Source organism: Ranitomeya variabilis, chromosome 2, assembly GCF_051348905.1.
Source record: "Ranitomeya variabilis isolate aRanVar5 chromosome 2, aRanVar5.hap1, whole genome shotgun sequence".
NCBI lineage: Eukaryota > Metazoa > Chordata > Amphibia > Anura > Dendrobatidae > Ranitomeya > Ranitomeya variabilis.
The window spans coordinates 79,175,624-79,197,493 of record NC_135233.1 but is presented as its reverse complement, the minus strand read 5'-3'; the positions used below and the strand labels follow the sequence as shown (position 1 = coordinate 79,197,493).

Sequence of the window (21,870 nt, the reverse complement as noted above, 5' to 3'; positions counted from 1 at the left end):
TTAAAGTATATAATATTGCACGCCCCACTTTTCAGTTTTTGAATTTCCACAAAAATTTAAAATAACCAATAAATTTCGTTCAACTTCACAATTGTGCTGTTGTTAAATCTTCACCAAAAATTTACATTTGGTATCTTTATATTTGAAGCATGACATGTGGGAAAAGGTTGAAAAGTTCCAGGGGGCCGAATACTTTCGCAAGGCACTGTACATTATATTTTGCACCTCATTTACTTAACCAGACTAGGACAATTCCTATGAGCACCGGGACACATACACAATACATAGCTGTCAGCCCATGGTTTAGCTGATCCGTTCAGGTGACAGATTTTTTTGACTCCTCCATACACAGGAGTGCTAACTCGGCCAATCACACCTGTGTTCTCTGTAAGAAAGTCGCTGGTAGATTCCTCTGGCAGTGGCTTATTTAGCTCAGAACAAAAGGATCAACACTTGAATTGTTGGTAAATCTGTTGTTATTGGGGAAATCAAAAGTTGCTAAGCTTATGTGTATGGGGGCCTGAACTCTAGAACTGAACAGATCAGGAATATAGTATAATCCACAAAAGTTGGAGAAATTCCCCAATTACCATGAATTTATAATTATTTCCCTCAAAAGTATTGATGAAGTCACACATGAAAATCAGAGACACATGTGACTTCTTTTTTTGCTTACAAGATATCCCCACTCAAGCTTACCATTTTGTTTTTTGCTTGAGAGCATGAAATGAAGGGAGAAGACTCCTGGAATTACACATGAAAAATCGTCCAAGAAATAATTAATAATAACCCCATATTGGATGAGTATCTGATAATGCATTTATCTTCAGGGGTCAAAGCCCTGGAACTATGGCAGCAGATGTTGATAGGAGCGCCTTCCACAGAAGTAAATAGCACAGTCACAGTACTCCCAGAGGCCTTTTCGTACAGTAAAAATAGAGGCTTTTTGGTACAGTAAAAATAGAGGGTTTTTTTGGCACAGTACTCCTAGATGATTTTTTTGTAAACTAGAAACAAAGGCTTTTGGCGACAGTACACACAAAGGCCTTTTGGCACGGTAAAAACTGAGGCTTTTAGTACAGTAGACATACACGCAAAGGCTTTTTACACAGTACTCACAGAGGCTTTTTGGAACAGTACAAACAAAGGGTTTTTGGCTCATTACTCGAGAGGCTTTTTGGTGCAGTACAAACAGAAGCTTCTTTGCACCGTACTCCCACAGGTTTTTTGGTAAAGTAAAAACAGGGTTTTTGGCACAGCATACAGCGGCTTTTTTACACAGTATTCCCATAGGCTTTTTGGTACAGCACAAATAGAGTTTTTTTGGCACAGTATTCCCAGGGGTTTTTTGGTAAAGTAGAAACAAAGACTTTTTGGCACAGTACACACAGAGATTTTTTTTAGAACAGTACATACAGAGGCTTTTTGGCACACTACCCCAAGAGGTTTTTTGCTACAGTACAAAGCTGTTTGGCACAGTACTCCCAGAGGCTTTTTGGTAACGCAGAAAGAGGCTTTTTGGCACAGTACACACAGAGACACTTTAGCACAGTACTCCCAGAGCCTTTTTGGTACAGTACAAACAGAGGCTTTTTGGCACAATACTCCCAGAGGCTTTTTGGTAAAGTAGAAACATAGGTTTATTCGCACAGTACACACAGAGGCTTTTTTGCCCACAATGGGAAAGAGATGACTCCATACTAGAATTTTGAGACACATTACTTAAAAAAGAGGGCTGCAGAACAGACCTTTGTTTTACACACACTAATCATGCAGATGCAGTGGCAGAATTAAATAATGTTTTGATCCCAGAAATGGGAAAAAGATGACACATACTCTATCTAGACTCCCTGCCATTCATCCTTTGTGAGTCAACGTTTTTCTCCATGTCATTGTAGCTTCCGTCCAACATTTGTTTATCACTGACGGACACAGATCTATTAATAGAAGGCTCATACAGTCGGTACCATGCCCTGATGAAGGACTGCGTCTCCTTCGAAACACGTCGGTTTTGGCCCCTCTATGAGCCCGTAGCTCTGCATCCGTGATGTCACTTTTTTAGTAGGCTCATCGCTCGACTTGCCACTTCTGGCCCGGAGAGCGCAGCGTCTTAGCACCTTGGTAAGCCGCGGGGAAGTGTTATGAACTGGTGGTTTAGGAGCAACATGGGACGTGCTCTGGAGGAGGTGGTACCTGTACTGACCGCAGACCCTGAACTTAACACAACAACTAGAAGTAGCCGTGGGATGTTCCTGTCACTCCCTAGACACCTCATCACAGCCGGAGGACTAACTACCCCTAAAGATAGAAACAGGAAAGCTATCTTGCCTCAGAGAAAATCCCCAAAGGATAGACAGCCCCCCACAAATATTGACTGTGAGTGGAGAGGGAAATGACATACGCAGAATGAAACCAGGATTTAGCAAAGGAGGCCACTTCTAGCTAGATAGATAGGACAGAATACTGTGCGGTCAGTATTAAAATACTAGAAAAATCCACCACAGAGTTTACAAAAATCTCCACCACCTGACTAAAGGTGTGGAGGATAAATCTGCTTCTCCAGAGCTTCCAGCTTAACTGAATAAATTCATACTGACAAGCTGGACTAGAAAAAACATAGAATGCACTGAACTATTAAGTCCACAACATATGGACTGCAAAGAACCAAGCCAGGACTTATCTTTGGTGATCTGGTCAGAATAGCAGAGAAATCCAAGCAGAGATGTGAATCCAACCAGGAACATTGACAACTGGCGTTCCCGCAACATACTGCCTATTGCAGCTAAACATTAGTGCGCACGGAAAGGACAGACGCTGCGACAATTCTAAGTAGGTGACTCAACTGTACTATTCACCCAGGTTAAGCACTTAATTCTATATATACTCTTGTGCAGGCATCACATACAACCAGCAATCACAGGTGTAAATCTCTTATTCGGTCTATCTCTACCTGCCAGGACTTATTCGACTGTGTCTATGAACAGTAATCACCTTACGGTGACATAAGGGATTTTTTATACAGTGCTATTCTTCTACACTGAGTTTCGTTGGATTGCTTTTCTAGTATGTTATAGTCTTCACATATAGGGATTGGGCTTCTCTCAGGGACTATAGCCCAGGAGTGTAAACATTATTTCCATATTTTCAGCATTCTGATAGGCTGGCACACAGAACGTACCTAACTCCCAGCTGCTTTAGTTACTATATATTTGGGAGCGCCAGGGTGTTTATTGCTTGTTTTTGAAACAGTAGATTTATTAACTTTGCAACACTACTCGTGTACACATAGCGGTACAGTAAAATTATTTGTTTGGCCTACAAATGGCAAAGAGACAGCTGCAGAGTAGAATAACTTTTTTGTACTAAAAATGGCAAAAATAGAACAGCAGAGTAGAATGATTTTTGTTGACACATTACTAGTATAGACACATCGGTACAGTAAAATTATTATTTTTGGCTTACAACTGGCAAAGAGACAGCTGCAGAGAATAACATTTTTTGTACTAAAAATGGCAAAGCACTACTCGTATAGACATGGCTGCATAGTGCAAATGAGAATAAGGAGGATCCCTATGACATCCCTTCAGATATTTGTAGGCAGCTATTAAGTCTCCTCTTAGCCTTTTTTTTTTTTTTGCAAGCTAAACATTCCCAGAACCTTTAACCGTTCCTCGTAGGACATACCGTATTTTCCGGCGTACAAGACGACTTTTTAACCCCTGAAAATCTTAAAAGTCGGGGGTCGTCTTGTACGCCGGGAACCGCCTTGTACGCCGGGTGTATATGGTGGGTGGGGGGGGGAGTGGTCCTGATGACGACGAGGGGGCGTCTCACAGGAAAGTGAGTATCCCCCATTACCTTATCATAGCGCTGCAGCGTGGGGTCTCTGTGCTGGGAGCGGCGGCTGCTGTGCTTTGGTGCGGCAGTTCCTCTTCTGCAGTGTGGGGCCTCTGGTGCTGTGGGGCGGTGGCGGCGGCGTATCTTCATGCAGTCGGGGCTCCTCCGGCATCTCAAAGCCTGGAAGCCCCGCCGGCAACTCCATCGGTGTAATGCGGTGGCCTCCGGGAAAATGGCCGCTGCTTAGATTCAGATCTCGTGTCCCGAGATTTCAGGACGAGATCTGAATCTGAGCATGCGCAGCCCCCAGCGGCCATTTTGCCGGAGGCCACCGCATCGCACCCATTGAGCAGCCTCCGGGAAAATGGCCGCTGCTCAGATTCAGATCTCGTCTCCCGAGATCTCGGGACGAGATCTGAATCTGAGCAGCGGCCATTTTCCCGGAGGCCACCGCATTGTACCGATGGAGTTGCCGGCGGGGCCTCCAGGCTTTAATGAGATGCCGGAGGAGCCCCGACTGCATAAAGATACGCCGCTGCCGCCACCCCACAGCACAGAGGCCCCACACTGCAGAAGAGGAGCCGCCGCACCACAGCACAGCAGCCGCCGCTCCCAGCACAGAGACCCCACGCTGCAGCGCTATGATAAGGTAATGGGGGATACTCACTTTCCTGTGAGACGCCCCCTCGTCGTCATCAGGATCACTCCCCCCCCCCAAAAGGCACATATTCACCGGCCCTATAAGACGACATACGGTGTATAAGAAGACCCCCGACTTTTAAGAAGATTTTATTTTTTAACTGGTAAAGTTGGGGGGTCGTCTTATACGCCCAGTCGTCTTATACGCCGGAAAATACGGTACTTTTAGTAACATCCTGTAGCTCTTCTCTGAACTTGCTCCAGTTTTTTATGTCTTTTTTAAAATGAGGTGCACAGAACTGGACACAGCAATAAAGATGAGGTCTGATGAAGGAGGAGTAGAGGGAAATTATTACTTCACGTGATCTAGACTCTATGCTTCTCTTAATACATCCTAAACTGTGTTTGCCTTTTTTTGCTGCGGCATCACACTGTTGACTCATGTGCAGTCTGTGATCTATTAGTATACCCGTCTTTTTATCACTTGCTATTGCTTAATTCTATTCCTCCTATTCTGCAGAATATTTACAAGTGGAACCACTCTTTACGGTCACCGTCACTCATGTTTATGAGGATCTTGTTCATGCCTTGTCAATCATCTATGTACATCAATGTGAGTCGCTCATGATATTGTACCTACTGAAACCATTGCCTTCTTTAGAATAAGTAAAACTTTTTTAGGGAGTTTTTGTTTTCTTGAAGAGTTTTTTTAGCAGCTCTTTGATTTGACAGAGTCAAGTTTGGAAAGGATTCCATATGAATCCACTTCAAGTGACATGCACTTTCTTTTTTCAACCATTCTTCACAACCTTTTCATGAAAAAATAAAATAAAATTCTCCAAAAAATTTCCATTTCCCATAGAAATGAGATTCAGATTCACCCCCCAAAAATGTCCATGTGAACCCAGCCTAAATATGTTGCAAGAAATGAAAGGCAGTTTCTTTGGCACAAACTGCACTAGCATACTGGCGCATTTTAGGATGATTAGTTATTATGGTTTACTCTATAAAGACACCCTATTCTGGATTAAAACATTGCTTGTTTCTGTAAATTTAGTTGAAATGTCGGCTCTGAATTTCCACGACAATGTACAGTAGATGACATGGGTGGAATCAGTGGCTAACCCATATCTGAAGCTGCATGTCCCACAACAGAGAGCTGCTTTGTAACAGCAGCCTCCTCTCTGGCCACCATGTAATATAATATCTCCTCTACAATTCATAGAGGTAATTTATGAGCTGCAGTAAAAAAAAAGAATTTTATGTGCATGTCTTCTCAGAATACCACGCCACATTTTGCCCCTGGATGCCGGAGCTCAGTCTTCCCCCGATGATAAGGATAGGGGGCCGTGCTGCTTTCTGAGGCGCCTAGGTATTTGGCAACTTTCTGTGAGTCTGGGAACTCTCCATTACTTGGGAATGTCTCGGAGATTTGGCGAGTTCGCTTTATACCCCATAAGCACCTCTATTATGTACAGTGCCCTCGAATTAAAGGGGTTGTCTGCCCCAGCCATCCATATGCCCCTCTATTATGTACAGTGCCCTCGAATTAAAGGGGTTGTCTGCCCCAGCCGTCCATATGCCCCTCTATTATGTACAGTGCCCTCGAAATAAAGGGGTTGTCTGCCCCAGCCGTCCATATGCCCCTCTATTATGTACAGTGCCCTCGAAATAAAGGGGTTGTCTGCCCCATCCGTCCATATGCTCCTCTATTATGTACAGTGCCCTCGAATTAAAGGGGTTGTCTGCCCCATCCGTCCATATGCCCCTCTATTATGTACAGTGCCCTCGAAATAAAGGGGTTGTCTGCCCCATCCGTCCATATGCCCCTCTATTATGTACAGTGCCCTCGAATTAAAGGCGTTGTCTGCCCCCAGCCGATCATGGCGTATCTACAGCACCTGCTTTAACATGTAACAGGCGCTTCTGGGACCGCTAAGTATATCCAGACTACGGGCGCGCGATCTGATAGACGCCCCAGCCGCCTGAGGTAGTCGCACACGCGCCATTGTTTACAGCGGCTCAGAGGCTGTTGCCCATAGCAACCGATAAAGTTCCCGGTTATTTTACAGCCCTCTGAGGTGAGGTGGGATGTGATTGGTTGCCACGGGCTGTAATGTAATACACAGACTTCTGCATGCACAGAATGGCGGGAATGTCGTATCATTAATTATATATCATTTGTCCGTGCGGTGGAGACGCCGAGCTGTGGGTTCCCGTGTGCTGTGGGTCACTGAGGCGGCGGACACCGAGTGCCCCTCACATCACTAGTTGCCTCCTCTCTATACGTTTTCCCAGTGACAGTGACCCACCACAGCCTCACACCTCCGAGCATGTCTGTCTAGCGCATGACTACTAGTATCCGTTTTTGCCTGTCACTATGACCCTGCGTTGAATGCTGGACCTTGTGGTCCAGAGGTTCGTCCGGTGCTAAAGTTTCTATGGAAGTAAAACTACACTTCCCACAAAGCACTGCAGGCGGCATCACGTGACTTATCAGTCATCTGTGGTGACGTCATGAGAGTGAGTTATTCGGGGAGGAGCCATCGCCCCTTTGCTGCTGCTCTGCTCGGTGCCTTTCCGTGCAGCCCAGTAGCGTAGCTACCAGGGGGGCAGAGGGGGCGGTCGCCCCGGGCCCTGTGCTCTGAGGGGGCCCACCCGGAGCTACGCTACTGTCAGGGCCGGCGTTAGGGGCCCCTGCCTCCGGTCAATGATTATCTTTTATTTCCCCTGCGTTTGTACTGTGTATGTAGCTAAAGTAACATGCACGGTACAAACACTCACAGGGAGTCAGCAGAGAGAAGAGAAGGCCTCCAATCAGAGTGCAGGGAGTGAGTCGTCATGTGATCGCTCTTCTGCAGTCTGTGGAGGAGAGGGGGAAGGGAGGTCACTCACCGCTCACCCAATCCCGGCTGAGCGCGCTCTGCTCAAAGCTCCTGTGCTGCAGAGAAGTGATCAGCTCCAGCAACAGCAGCAGCCGGGGACGCAGGGGGACTCTGCCTCTGACTGACCTGAGCTCACTGCCTGCACATGATGTCTGCAGCATCTGACTGGGAGGAGCCTGAGGAGCAGCCCCCAGGACCAGAGGACACTCTCCACACAGCATGATGAGTATCTTGGCACATGTCACTTGCTATTTGATATGTCTGATCTGTTGCCTTGAATACATACATGCAGGCACAGTATATAAAGCAATGAAGGTTCTTAAAGGGAACCTGTCACCCCGTTTTTTAAAGATGAGATAAAAATAGCGTTAAATAGGGGCAGAGCTGTGCTTTACATTATTTTCTTTTTTGTGCCTTTATTCCCCAGCTATGCTGCCGAAATACCTTTGTAAAGTCGCCGTTTTGGGCTGTCACTCACGCTGGTCTGGTCATATGGGCGTGGTGTCAGCGCTGTTTCTTCCCCCAGATCTTGCTTATCTGTCCGTTGATGGCGTAGTGGTGTGCGCATGTCCAGCTGCCGCATCCACTGCGCAGGTGAAGGAAAAGAGCGCGATCTGCGCTGTTACCCTGGTGATCGGTGGGGGCGGCCATCTTCCTGAGGCCGCACGTGCGCAGATGGAGTGCTTTGCTGCACGGGGCTTCAGGAAAATGGCCGCGGGATGCCGCACGTGCGCAGATGGAGATCGCGGCGGCCATTTTCCTGAAGCCCCGTGCAGCAAAGCACTCCATCTGCGCACGTGCGGCCTCAGGAAGATGGCCGCCCCCACCGATCACCAGGGGAATAGCGCAGATCGCGCTCTTTTCCTTCACCTGCGCAGTGGATGCGGCAGCTGGACATGCGCACACCACTACGCCACCAACGGGCAGATAAGCAAGATCTGGGGGAAGAAACAGCGATGTCACCACGCCCATTTGACCAGACCAGCGTGAGTGACAGCCCAAAATGGCGACTTTACAAAGGTATTTCGGCAGCATAGCTGGGGAATAAAGGCACAAAAAAGACACTAATGTAAAGCCCAGCTCTGCCCCTATTTAACGCTATTTTTATCTCATCTTTAAAAAAACGGGGTGACAGGTTCCCTTTAAACTTGTATGTCTTGTTTATCCTGCAATCTGGACAGACACAGAACACTGACATGTGATCGATAAGTGTCTTGCACATAATGTATTTACTGCTGATTAGCTTATGAGAAGGAGAATGATTATTTTCTTAAGTTTGCGAGCGGCTGGAATCTTGCAGGACGGCTTTTACATGTGGGAGCCTGTCACCATATAAGCTCCGGCCAGCATCTGTACGCCCTCACATAGTGTTCTAGAATGCTCTCTATGTCCCCAATCCTCTATGCAAGGCACAAAAAAGAGCTTTTATTATAATCGCGGATGGCGCAGTCCGGGCGTCACAGTCTTGATCCGGCGCCGACCCTCTTCCTGTGATCGCTGTCCCTCTTCGTGTGGAAGATGCATCCTACATCCTGCATTCAGTGTCCTCTATCGCACTCCCATGCAGGCGCACTTCTCTTTGCCCTGCTGAAGTCAGAGCACAGTATTGTAGTGCGCATGCGCCAGTTTATTTCCAGGTAATCAGCGCCCTTTGGCCTTTCCCAGCACATACGCACTACAGTACTTGGCTCTGCTTTCAGCAGCGCAGACAGAAGTGCGCCTGCACAGGAGCGCGATGGGTGACACGGTGTGGATGGCGTAGAATGTGTCATACAGATGAAGCAGTAATGGAGGATGGCGATCTTAAGTCAAGACCAGCGATGCCTTGGTGAGAGCCATTGGTGAGTATAATGAGAGGTCATTTTTATGCCTTGCGGAGGGGATTGGGGACACATTTACAGCCTTCCTTATAGAGGCTGCCTATGGGAGCTGCATTATACTATATAGTCTTCCTATGTGAAGGGCATTATACTATAGAGTCTGCCTATGGGGAGTGCATGATACTATATGGAGGCCTATGGGGAATGTATTATACCTTATTGAGGACTATCTGGTGTATTATGCTATATGGAGGCTATCTAGAGGGCCATCATTCAGTGTGGAGATTACAGCGAAGGGGCCATCATACAGTGTTGGAGCCAGTTTGGGGGATATTAACGGGTCAGTATATACAGTGAGGGGGCATAATACTGTGTATAGGGGAGCTGTACAGTGGGGGAGACTCGGGACTTTATTAAATGTAAAGTGGGCATTTATTCTTACAGGGGAACTCAGGTTACTGTGACTATCAAAGGGTCACACACAGAGGGCATTATTACTTTCTAGGGGACAAAATGTGGGCACTGTTTTCTAGGGCACTTGCACCTGGCATTACTATATTATAGAGGGGTGCTTTAGAATTTAGAGGGCACAGAGAACCACACAGCAGGTGCAGTAATAGGGACACATACGGCAGCAGTGGCTCAGTATTGGGGTATCGGGGTCAGTAATAGGGACACATACGGCAGCAGTGGCTCAGTATTCGGGTATCAGGTGCAGTAGTAGGGACACATATGGCAGCAGCGGCTCAGTATCGGGATATCAGGTGCAGTAGTAGGGACACATACGGTAGCAGCGGCTCAGTATCGGGATATCAGGTGCAGTAGTAGGGACACATACGGTAGCAGCGGCTCTGTATTGGGGTATCAGCAGAATGAGGAGTTTGTGCAGGTTGGGAATAGATGGTGATGTGATGGGGCTGGAATATGAGAAGTGAAATGTGTCTTTGTTGTATTCTCTGCAGATGAGTTGTAGCTGGAAGAAGTTGTCATGTCGGTCTGGGCCAGATGGAAAAGACGGGAAAAATCAACAATTCTATCAGAAAGAACGTCAGCGGTAAGACATTATCTGTAACTGTGCAGTGATCTGTTATATGTTCTGTAGGACTGGTATCTACCACTGACCATATGGCGGTAATATCCATGTTGGTATTTATATAGAGATTATCTTCAGTAACATCGTTGTCATCTGCTGAGGTTCTCCTCCACTATTAGGGCGCATCACCGAATTGTAATGAAGGTTACCTGGTTAGGGGCCCACTCAGAAGCTTCGCCCCCCCTGGACCAAAACCCTAGCTACGCCTCTGGTGCAGCCTGTCAGTGTCAGCCCTGTCTGACAGCCGGGGAGCCCAAATATAGGCTGTGGGGGCTTCAGTGCAGCAGCAGCTGCGCATAGCCTGGGAAAACAAAGCAATGTGGCAACAGTGAAGCATGCTGAGAGTGCAACAGGGGCCACTCACCACTGTGCCCACTCTGCCCAGCAGGCTCCAGCAGTGCCAGCTTATTACTGGGGCTGATAAGTGCTCTGTGCCCTCTCCCTGCTACATGCCAGTCACCCTGACCTACTTGTAGGGGGCTCCTGTGTCCTGAACTGAACTTTGCTGGGGCTTGTGGTGCTCATCAGTGAGCCCGGCACGTCACAGGCATGAGACATGGCGTCCGTCAAGGTGGCAGTGCGAGTGCGTCCGATGAACCGCAGGTAAGAACCGCGTGGAAACCGGCAAGGACGACGACATTGTTCCCGTATGGTGCTCCTTAGTTTATTATATATTATAATCAAAATATTACATTTTTCAATTTCTTCTTTGGCCGCGTTCACACACAGATTTCTGGAGCGGATCGGCTCAAAAACCCTCCTCAAAATTCCTCCTGTTCATTTCTATGAGTGATCCATTTGACTGTTCATATGAGTAGTTTGAGTGTTTTTTTGCCTCCTGAAGAGGTTTAAAAAAAAAAAGCGCATGTCATCCTGATTGAATTTGCTCCAAACTAGGCACTGTCCAATATACAGGCTGCGAAAAAAACCTGCTGGGGAAAAAAAAAAAGCGTTTCCTCAGGCGGATTCCATTTAAAAAAAAAAAAAAAATCTTCGGAGTCTCACCTCAAAAAAAGTCTGTGTGAACGCGGCCTTACCTTAACCCATGCAGTATTCCTCTGCGCTGCCTCGGTTGAGTTGGATATAAAGTATTTGCAGACTGGAAGACGAGCTGAGATTTCACTAACCGGACACTAAGGTGCTCAATCACATTTCATTGATGTTTAGCACAGTGTGAACGCGCAGCTTCTACGTCATACTGATCGCAAATTTTCCCTTCAGTTTGGTAAGTGGTTGTTTTGCAACTTCGGTCTTTTGTGTAGTCATTAGTGATGAGCGAATGTGCTCGGATAAGGTGCTCTCTTCGGCGTGCTAGAAAAATACCTTCGATTCTCTATGGCTGCATGTCTCGCTGATGTTAGACAGCCCCAACACATGCAGGGATTGCCTGTTTATTAGGTGTGGCTGTGTTAACTGCAGCGAGACATGCAGCCGCAGGGATGCAAACATATTTTTCGAGCACGCCAAAGACACTCAGTTCCCGAGCATGCTCAGATAACACCTTATCTGAGCACATTCACTAGACCACTAGTGTTTTAACCCCTTCCCGACATGCGCTGTACTAGTACGGCGCATGTCGGGTCCCCTGCTTTGATGTGGGCTCCGGCGGTGAGCCCACATCAAAGCCGCGACATGTCAGCTGTTTTGAACAGCTGACATGTGCGCACAATAGCGGCGGGTGAAATCGCGATTCACCTGCCGCTATTAACCTGTTAAATGCCGCTGTCAAACGCTGACAGCGGCATTTAACCGGCACTTCCGGCTGCACGGCTGGAAATGAGCGCATCACCGACCCCCATCACATGATCGGGGGTCAGCGATGCTTCTCCATTGTAACCATAGAGGTCCTTGAGACCTCTATGGTTACTGATGCCGGCCTGCTGTGAGCGCCACCCTGTGGTCGGCGCTCATAGCAAGCCTGCATTTCAGCTACATAGCAGCGATCTGATGATCGCTGCTATGTAGCAGAGCCAATCGAGTGGTGCCAGCTTCTAGCCTCCCACTGAGGCTATTGAAGCATGGCAAAAGTAAAAAAAATATATTTTTAAAAATATAAAAAAAATATAAATTTAAATCACCCCCCTTTCGCCTCATCCAAAATAAAACAATTAAAAAAAAAATCAAACCTACACTATTTGGTATCTCCGCGTTCAGAATCGCCCGATCTATCAATAAAAAAAAAAAAAAAGCATTAACCTGATCGCTAAGCAGCGTAGCGAGAAAAAAATTAGAAACACCAGAATTAAGTTTTTTTGGTCGTCGTGACATTGCATTAAAATGCAATAACGGGCTATCGGACGAACATATCTGCACAAACGTGGTAACATTAAAAACGTTAGCTCGGCACGCAAAAAATAAGCCCTCACCCGACCCCAGATCATGAAAAATGGAGACGCTATGGGTATCGGAAAATGGCGCCTTTTTTTTTTTTTTTAAGCAAAGTTTTGAAATTTTTTTCACCACTTAGATAAAAAATAACTTAGACATGTTAGGTGTCTATGAACTCGTAATGACCTGGAGAATCAGAGCGGCAGGTTAGTTTTAGCATTTAGTGAAGCTAGCAAAAAAGCCAATCAAAAAACAAGTGTGGAATTGCACTTTTTTTTGCAATTTACCCGCACTTGGAATGTTTTTCCCGTTTTCTAGTACAAGACATGGTAAAACCAATGGTGTCGTTCAAAAGTACAACTCATCCCGCAAAAAATAAGCCCTCCCATGACCAAATTGGCAGCGGGAAGGGGTTAATAATAATAATAATGATGATAATAATAATTTTATTTATATAGCGCTGACATATTCCGCAGAGCTTTACAAATTATAGAGGGGACTTGTACAGACAATAGACATTACAGCATAACAGAAATCACAGTTCAAAATATATACCAAGAGGAATTAGGGCCCTGCTTGCAAGCTTACAATCTATAGGAAAAAGGGAGACACGAGAGGTGGATGGTGAGGCTATGTGCACACTTTGCGGATTCCACTGCGGATTTTTCCGCAGCGGAATTCCAAAATCCGCAGTGAAAACCCGTTGCGGTTTTTACTGCGGATTTATCGCGTTTTTTACTGCGGTTTCTTCTGCGGATTTTCATCTGTAGTTTCCTATTGGAGCAGGAGAAAATCTGCAGAAAAGCAGTGACATGCTGCGGAATGCAATCCGCAGCGTTTCCGCGCGTTTTTTTCCGCAGCATGTGCACAGCGTTTTTTGTTTCCCATAGGTTTACATTGTACTGTAAACTCATGGGAAACTGCTGCGGATCCGCAGCGGTCAAATCCGCTGCAGATCCGCAGCAAAATCCGCAAAGTGTGCACATAGCCTAACAATTGCTTTCGTTGTTCGGACCATCTATTCAAAAATAAAAAAGAACTGCAGTCCAATCATTGCACTTAACAACCTGTGGAGACAAGGGGGGCAGCGGATGCCCTAGTCCTCTAGCTGAAACCACATGAACCAGGGATCGTCCCGCCGAACACCTGCTCTCCTTTTAATATGGGCCTAACACTACTCAGACAACACATGGTGAGGGTAAAACAGTGTGCCAAGGCTTTATTGAACCAGAAAACAGGCAGATAACAAGTTGAACAGTACCAGCAAAACATCCCAAATGGTGCATATTACAGAGAATCGACCTTCCGCTGACTTGCCGGGATAATGGCAGCTGTTACTTTAGAGCTCCGAAGGGCGACTACCCCACCCGTGGCACGCACACACAGAGAGGAGGTAGAGACAAGCGTAGGAAGATGACAGTCCTTTGAGGTACAAGGCCAGTGACAGGAGGGTCACAACCTGGCTTCATCTTCCAGTGTTAAGTACCCCACCTGTGACACACACACACACCTACACCTTGTTAGCCAGTAGAAAAAAAATATAGTGGGAGAAACAAAATGGGAATCTTGTGGGTGTGATACCTTTTAATGGCTAACATAATATAGTGAATGATGTTACAAAGCAAGCTTTCGAGACTGCTTATGTCTCATCATCAGGCTATTATAACAAGATATTTGAGGAAATCCAATTATATACAGTAAAGAGCACAGGCATGGTGTGATACATGGACATTTAAATAAAAAAACACTACGCTTAAAGAGAGAATCCTTAATTGGGTAAAATTAGATAAGTGGTGTGAAAGTTTTATCTTTTTATATCAGCCTGATGACGAGACGTAAGTAGTCTCGAAAGCTTGCTTTGTAATATCATTCACTATATTTTGTTAGCCATTAAAATATATCGCACCCACAAGATTCCTATTTTGTTTCTCCCACTGAGAGCACTCTATATGTATTTTTACACACACACACACACACACACACACACACACACACACACACACACACACACACACACACACACACACACACACTGTAACGACAAGCTTAGGAAGAGGACAGTCCAATGAGGTACAAGGCCGGTTTGTGTCACAACCTGGCTTCTCCGAACGTATCCATGGTTCAGTGATGGTCGATAAAGCAGATATGTATTCTTCCAACCGAGCTTGTTTCCTGTAGAACAGAGGTCCCCACCCTTTTTTGCACCAGGGACCGGCTTTAAGCAAGACCAGTTTTCCATGGCCCGGTGGGGGTGGGGCAGGGGCGGGGCTTTGGTCATATGGGGGTGGGGTTATGGAGGGATGGAGCTTAGTGCATACTTATCATATAATTATGACATTTATAATGAGAATGTGATTCAACTTACCATAGGTTCAGAATGAGTGGGAGCACCATGCTTGTTTCCCTGGTGCTCTGCACCATTATTGCCCCATAGCTGTGCCATATAGTGCTCTGCACCATTATTGCCCCATAGCTGTGCCATACAGTGCTCTGCACCGTTTATTATTGCCCCATAGCTGTGCCATACAGTGCTCTGCACTGTTTATTATTGCCCCATAGCTGTGCCATACAGTGCTCTGCACCGTTCATAATTGCCCCATAGCTGTGCCATATAGTGCTCTGCACCATTATTGCCCCATAGCTGTGCCATATAGTGCTCTGCACCATTATTGCCCCATAGCTGTGCCATACAGTGCTCTGCACCATTATTGCCCCATAGCTGTGCCATATAGTGCTCTGCACCATTATTGCCCTATAGCTGTGCCATATAGTGCTCTGCACCGTTCATAATTGCCCCATAGCTGTGCCATATAGTGCTCTGCACCGTTCATAATTGCCCCATAGCTGTGCCATATAGTGCTCTGCACCATTATTGCCCCATAGCTGTGCCATATAGTGCTCTGCACCATTATTGCCCCATAGCTGTGCCATATAGTGCTCTGCACCGTCCATTATTGCCCCATAGCTGTGCTGCTGCTGCTGCAATAAAAATAATAAAACACATACTCACCTGTCTTGCTTGCAGCTCCTCGGCGCCATCTTCCCGGCGTCTCTCTGCACTGACTGATCAGGCAGAGGGCGGCGCGCACACTATATGCGTCATCGCGCCCTCTGACCTGCACAGTCAGTGAGGAGAGACGCCGGGAAGATGGAGACAGCGCCCGGCGTGTGGAACGAGGAGAGGTGAATATGTAATACTTACCTGCTCCCGGCGTCCCGCTCCTTCCCCCGGACAGCTGGTCTTCGGTGCCGCAGCCTCTTCCTCTGTCAGCGGTCACCGGCACCGTCATTAGAGGAATGAATTATGCGGCTCCGCCCCTATGGGAGGTGGAGCAGCCTATTCATTTCTCTAATGAGCGGTCCCACGTGACCGCTGAACAGGGGCGCCGCGGACCGGCTGAAAAACCACAACGGCCCGGTCCTGGTCCGCGGACCGGCGGTTGGGGACCTCTGCTGTAGAATAATAGATCCATGTCCCTCTTGATGGAGCCATGATGTATTGGCAGCAGTCCTTTAGGGTCCCCTGGATGTTTTGATGTCTAAACAGAATCTCCCTCTCTCTTCCTATACAGAGGCATGTAATCTATTTTTATACTTAACAACTGTCCTTCATTTAGTATTTTACATAAAGGGGAAGAATGGAGATTGATCTATTTGCATAGTTTGTCCTCTGTTTTCGAAATCAACAAACTGGCCTACACAATGCAAAATTAGCATATCAGTAAACATCACTAGTCATCAACGATAAGAGCACAATGTTATATGAATTGTCACTATTACAGGCTTACACAAGCAAGTCTTTTCTTGACCAACACATAAATTAAAAAATCAGCATACAGATAAGTCTATTCTTGGTTTGCTAAAAATAGTCATCTGGTTAATTAAGATACAATGCTGTGTCAACACACAACCAAATCCTATTTTTAAGAAGCAACTTCGATGTGGTTTTACCTGCCCCTCTATCAGTAAAAGTGACCTACACCATTAGACTAATGTCAGGTGCCTAGGTTTCACAGTCTATGTACAGACCGCAATACCTTGACAGACCATGGGTCTCCTGACCCAAAACTAACAGCCAACACTCACCGGCCACTTTATTAGGTACACCATGCTAGTAACGGGTTGGACCCCCTTTTGCCTTCAGAACTGCCTCAATTCTTCGTGGCATAGATTCAACAAGGTGCTGGAAGCATTCCTCAGAGATTTTGGTCCATATTGACATGATGGCATCACACAGTTGCCGCAGATTTGTCGGCTGCACATCCCAAAGATGCTTCATACAAGGCAGGATGGATCCATGCTTTCATGTTGTTTACGCGAAATTCTGACCCTACCATCCGAATGTCGCAGCAGAAATCGAGACTCATCAGACCAAGCAACGTTTTTCCAATCTTCTACTGTCCAATTTCGATGAGCTTGTACAAATTGTAGCCTCCGTTTCCTGTTCTTAGCTGAAAGGAGTGGTACCCGGTGTGGTCTTCTGCTGCTGTAGCCCATCTGCCTCAAAGTTCGACGCACTGTGCGTTCAGAGATGCTCTTAGGCCTACCTTGGTTGTAACGGGTGGCGATTTGAGTCACTGTTGCCTTTCTATCAGCTCGAACCAGTCTGCCCATTCTCCTCTGACCTCTGGCATCAACAAGGCATTTCCGCCCACAGAACTGCCGCTCACTGAATTTTTTTTCTTTTTCGGACCATTCTCTGTAAACCCTAGAGATGGTTGTGCGTGAAAATCCCAGTAGATCAGCAGTTTCTGAAATACTCAGACCAGCCCTTCTGGCACCAACAACCATGCCACGTTCAAAGGCACTCAAATCACCTTTCTTCCCCATACTGATGCTCGGTTTGAACTGCAGGAGATTGTCTTGACCATGTCTACATGCCTAAATGCACTGAGTTGCCGCCATGTGATTGGCTGATTAGAAATTAAGTGTTAACAAGAAGTTGGACAGGTGTACCTAATAAAGTGGCCGGTGAGTGTATGTGGCTCTAAGGCTGTTTGTTCTGGTCAATAGACCAGTGATCCGTCTGGTCATTGCATCATGAAATGCGTTAGAATTTATGGTCTCTGCACACAATGTCTTTTAGATGCCAGTGTACCCTCTGAGTTTTGCAAGCAAAAGACTTAAGAAAAAGGTCAGAAGTGTGTTTCTTGAAGTTTTCTCTTTTGTTTTTTTATCAGCTGGTTTTTGCAGCGGCTTTAAAACCTTAAGAATTGTCAGGTTACATATTTTACTTTGGAATCATCAAGCGATTCAAAACACATCTGGACAGCAAGTCCTTTTTACCTTGCAGTGCACTTGTTCTTTCTTTTTAATGCTTACCGCTTAAAAGTGTACAGACAGGACAGTATAGGATCGCAGATGCTGCTTTCTGTAAGGAAAAACATTTCCCTGCATGTTTGTGTAAAAACTTGTTTTACCTCACAGAATCAGCTGCAAGCAGGGCTGTGGGGTCGGTAAGCCAAATCTGACTCCTCAATTTCCATGACTCCAACCTCACCAAAATGGGCTCCGACTACACAGGCCTGTCTGTGAGCCCACGTTATCCTGTCTGTGAGCCCACGTTATCCTGTCTGTGAGCCCACGTTATCCTGTCTGTGAGCCCACGTTATCCTGTCTGTGAGCCCACGTTATCCTGTCTGTGAGCCCACGTTATCCTGTCTGTGAGCCCACGTTATCCTGTCTGTGAGCCCACGTTATCCTGTCTGTGAGCCCACGTTATCCTGTCTGTGAGCCCACGTTATCCTGTCTGTGAGCCCACGTTATCCTGTCTGTGAGCCCACGTTATCCTGTCTGTTTCCTCTTTTACTCCTCCCCGTCCGGTCAGAAGCTGTAGTATGATCAATGTTCCTGCACGGTCAGACACAGCCATTACACAGTATGCAGCAGGGGCACATCCAATTGTGGAACGTATTTTTATTCTAAAATCTTTTAATTAAAATGTACTTTGTGAGACAGCCCCTATAAGTTACAGCTAATACCAATGCATACCGCTAGGGTATGTGTACCCGTTGCGGATTTGACGCTGTGGATTCACAGCAGTTTTCCATGCAATGTACAGTACCATGTACACCTATGGAAAACCAAATCCGCAGTGCATATGCTGTGAAAAATTCTGCGGTTTATTTTCCGCAACATGTCAATTCTTTGTGTGGATTCCGCAGCGTTTTACACCTGTTCCATATTTGGAATCTGCAGGTGGAAAAACGCAGGTGAAATCCGGGACGTTTTACCTGCGGATTTTTCAGAATCCGCGCGGAAAAATCTGCAACGTGTGCGCATACCCTAAGCGTATTAGCAGAGACTGGCACTCATTGGCAAGTATGCCACCTTTGGTACAGATACCTAGATAGGGAGCAGGCAGGAATGTGTCACAGACATGTGGCCGAAAAAACAACAGCTGCCAGGAGGTCAGCAGGCGAGGACATAATCACAAGAGCAAATGTGCCCTGCGGGATGAGGACCAGAATGACTGTATGTATACGGGAGGTTTGTTTATAGACGCCTCAGACATTTAAGATTTGTCCCAGCATTAATTAAGTTTCTCATAAATTTGGGGTCGGTGGTGGTCCGACTGCATTGACACCCCCCCCCCCCCCCCCCCCCACTGATAGAGTGCAGCACTCGGCTATCTCCACCAATCGCAGAGACAGTAAATTGAAGTGTTCGATCTTGGCTCAATTTAGACCCACTCTTGGCATTGCTGAGGTAAACAGCAGTCAGATCTATGGATGGGGGATAACTTCCAGTTTTGAGAAGACCCCTTTTATGTTTTTGTTTTGTTTTGTTTTGTTATGACAGATGCTCATAAAATGATTCTTAAGTGTGTAGTAATCATGACAAATTTTGCCTCCCGAGTCGTCATCATTTTTTTTTTTTTTCCTTCTCTGCGGTGCACGGAAAGTTGCCCGCTTTCTATACTGCATAGTATAGACTAAAACATGATGGCAGCATGCTGCGAAACCGCCAGCACAGCCGCTTTAGGAAAATGACTGCCGGCGTTCTCCTGACATGGCGTAGCCTGGGAAAACTCTGTGGGTGCACCAGCGTCTAAAGCATGCCATATGCAAACACCCTTTAAAGGTTTTTTTGGTTTCTGACAGCCCCTGTACCAGGCGCAGCTTGATTTAAAAGAAACTGTTCCCTGCTGCATCTCGTATCTATTATTGTATTCAATGCTGATGTCGTGTCGACAGGGCTGCAGCCTATTGGTGAGCTCACCGGCTCTTCTCAAGTACATGGCACAAGTCGCTGAGCTCACTGATAGCCTGATATTTTTTATATCAAACTTCAGCCTTGGGAGAGGGTTTTTCAGATATTGGAACACCTCTTCATATATATAGTATCGCACAAATCCTCGTGGCATTCTGTCTTATATAAGGATAGGGGGGTTCTGAACCCCGTTATCACATCCTTATGACTTGCAGGACCATTGAACAGCTTCTACAGAATCCTCACTCTTGTAATGCAATTCACTGGAAAAAAATAAATAAAAGTATAATATATTTTTGTCTTCTGGAGAATAACAACTGTGGTGACGGTGACATTGCTCCTCATTGCATATGTCTTATTGACACTTATGGAAATGCTGTTAGTGCCGTATTCTAGCCCTGTATGGTGGCGGCACTTCTCCCCTGTAGTCTTATACTGGATCTGCACTTTGGGCCGCAGCTTTCCTCTTGCATTGTTTGTTGTATTGTCGAGTCTTATGATGGTGCTGAGCGTAGTGCCGCTATTATGTGCCTGTCTGGTAATGGCCAAGCTATTTCATATTCTGTGAGCATTGTGCATAAGAAATGTGAAATTCAGACAGAGGGCACTATTCATGGGAGAAAGGCAGACTGTTTTCCACAGCTGGTTCATGTGGACATATTTCAGGCTGTGTATGGACCACCATGCCTGGACTGAATGTGGGTCTCTGGACTTTCATCTGATTTTCATCCATGTGCCATCTGTGTCTTTTTTACGTCCATGTGATATCCGGTTTACAATGGATGAAAATTGTAATGTGAACCCGGCCTAAGAGGGGACAGACTGTACTTCAGTGTTCCATCGGAGTTCCATCCATTTTTCACTGATTCATTATTACCGTACTTGTCAATGTAAAGTTCATCACTCCACCTGCTTTAGTTTGTAAAAACTGATGAGAAACAATGGATGCAACACGGAGAAAATACAAGTGACACATTACGAAAAAAATCAGCTTATAGGAAAGGGTGTGAGGTCTATGGTGGCCCGACAGATACACTATTATTTATGCAGGGACGTGGCATAAATTCGAACAGAATTGTGACTGCAGTTTATTTTCTGACTCTGGGACACAGAAAGTTGCGGTAAATTCATGGCTGTTGCTGTGTTCCTCAAAATGAATGTTGAGATTCATACTCCAGCAAATTTTTCATAAAGACTGGATGATGAAAAAACACTAGTCTTGATGAATTACCCCCCATAGTGTGTTCCAGAGTTTAATATTTAATTTAAAAATGTAGTTTAATTTCAGTGATATACAGTTAAATCCATACATATTTGTACAGTGACCAGATCTTGGTGATTTCAGCTTTCCATGCCACTATTTTGGATGTAACATGAAACAACCGAGATGCAATTGAAGTGTAGACTTTCAGGTTTAGTTCAAGGGCTTGAACATAAATATCCTGTGAAACATTTAGGAATTTCAATCTTTTTTTACTACAAATCCTCCTCATTCTGGGGCTTATAGATTATGATTATATGTCAAATGTCCATTATAATATGGAATGTTATTTGCAATATGTTACTTAATGGCAAACAATACCTATAAACATGAGTCTTATGTTACTAAAATGAAAATAAAAATATTGGAAAAGAAAAATAATTGGACAAATTAATACCGTACTTTGCAGAGAATCTTTTTCAGGCAATGGCTGCTTGAAGTCTGGATGTTTTGCATGTCACCAAACACTGGGTTCTCTCCTTTGTGCCACATGGATGACTAGTCATACAGGAGGGACCTTGGCGACTTCTCTTCGCCCGCTGATAGTCACTGGCAAGCCTCTGCCTATGTGTGCAGCTTAATGATGTCTGTTTCTCTTCCATTGTTTTCTGTGAGTTCACATGCAAATGCCATACCTGGAATCTGCTCCAGACCTTAATAATGGATTAACGAAGGAATAGCCCATTAAAGAGCTTTTAAGATAACTGTCCAGTTACCGTATTTTTCGGATTATAAGACACACATCTTTTTACTTCAGATTTGGTAGGAAGAAAGGGGTGCTTCTTACAATCCAAA

The 21,870-nt window shown here is 45.8% G+C and overlaps 1 protein-coding gene and 1 pseudogene across 2 annotated transcripts in view; both read left to right on the top strand.

Moving 5' to 3' along the window:
- The window catches only part of LOC143804462 (uncharacterized), a 523,411-nt gene that overhangs the window by 311,448 nt on the left and 190,093 nt on the right, over nucleotides 1-21,870 (top strand). The window lies entirely within an intron of this gene.
- The window catches only part of LOC143804459 (dynein axonemal assembly factor 10-like), an 80,825-nt pseudogene continuing 65,947 nt past the window's right edge, over nucleotides 6,993-21,870 (top strand). Inside the window, exons 1-2 of the transcript XR_013221026.1 lie at nucleotides 6,993-7,068; nucleotides 10,492-10,877. The product of XR_013221026.1 is annotated as a dynein axonemal assembly factor 10-like (transcript). The remainder of the gene's footprint in view (nucleotides 7,069-10,491; nucleotides 10,878-21,870) is intronic.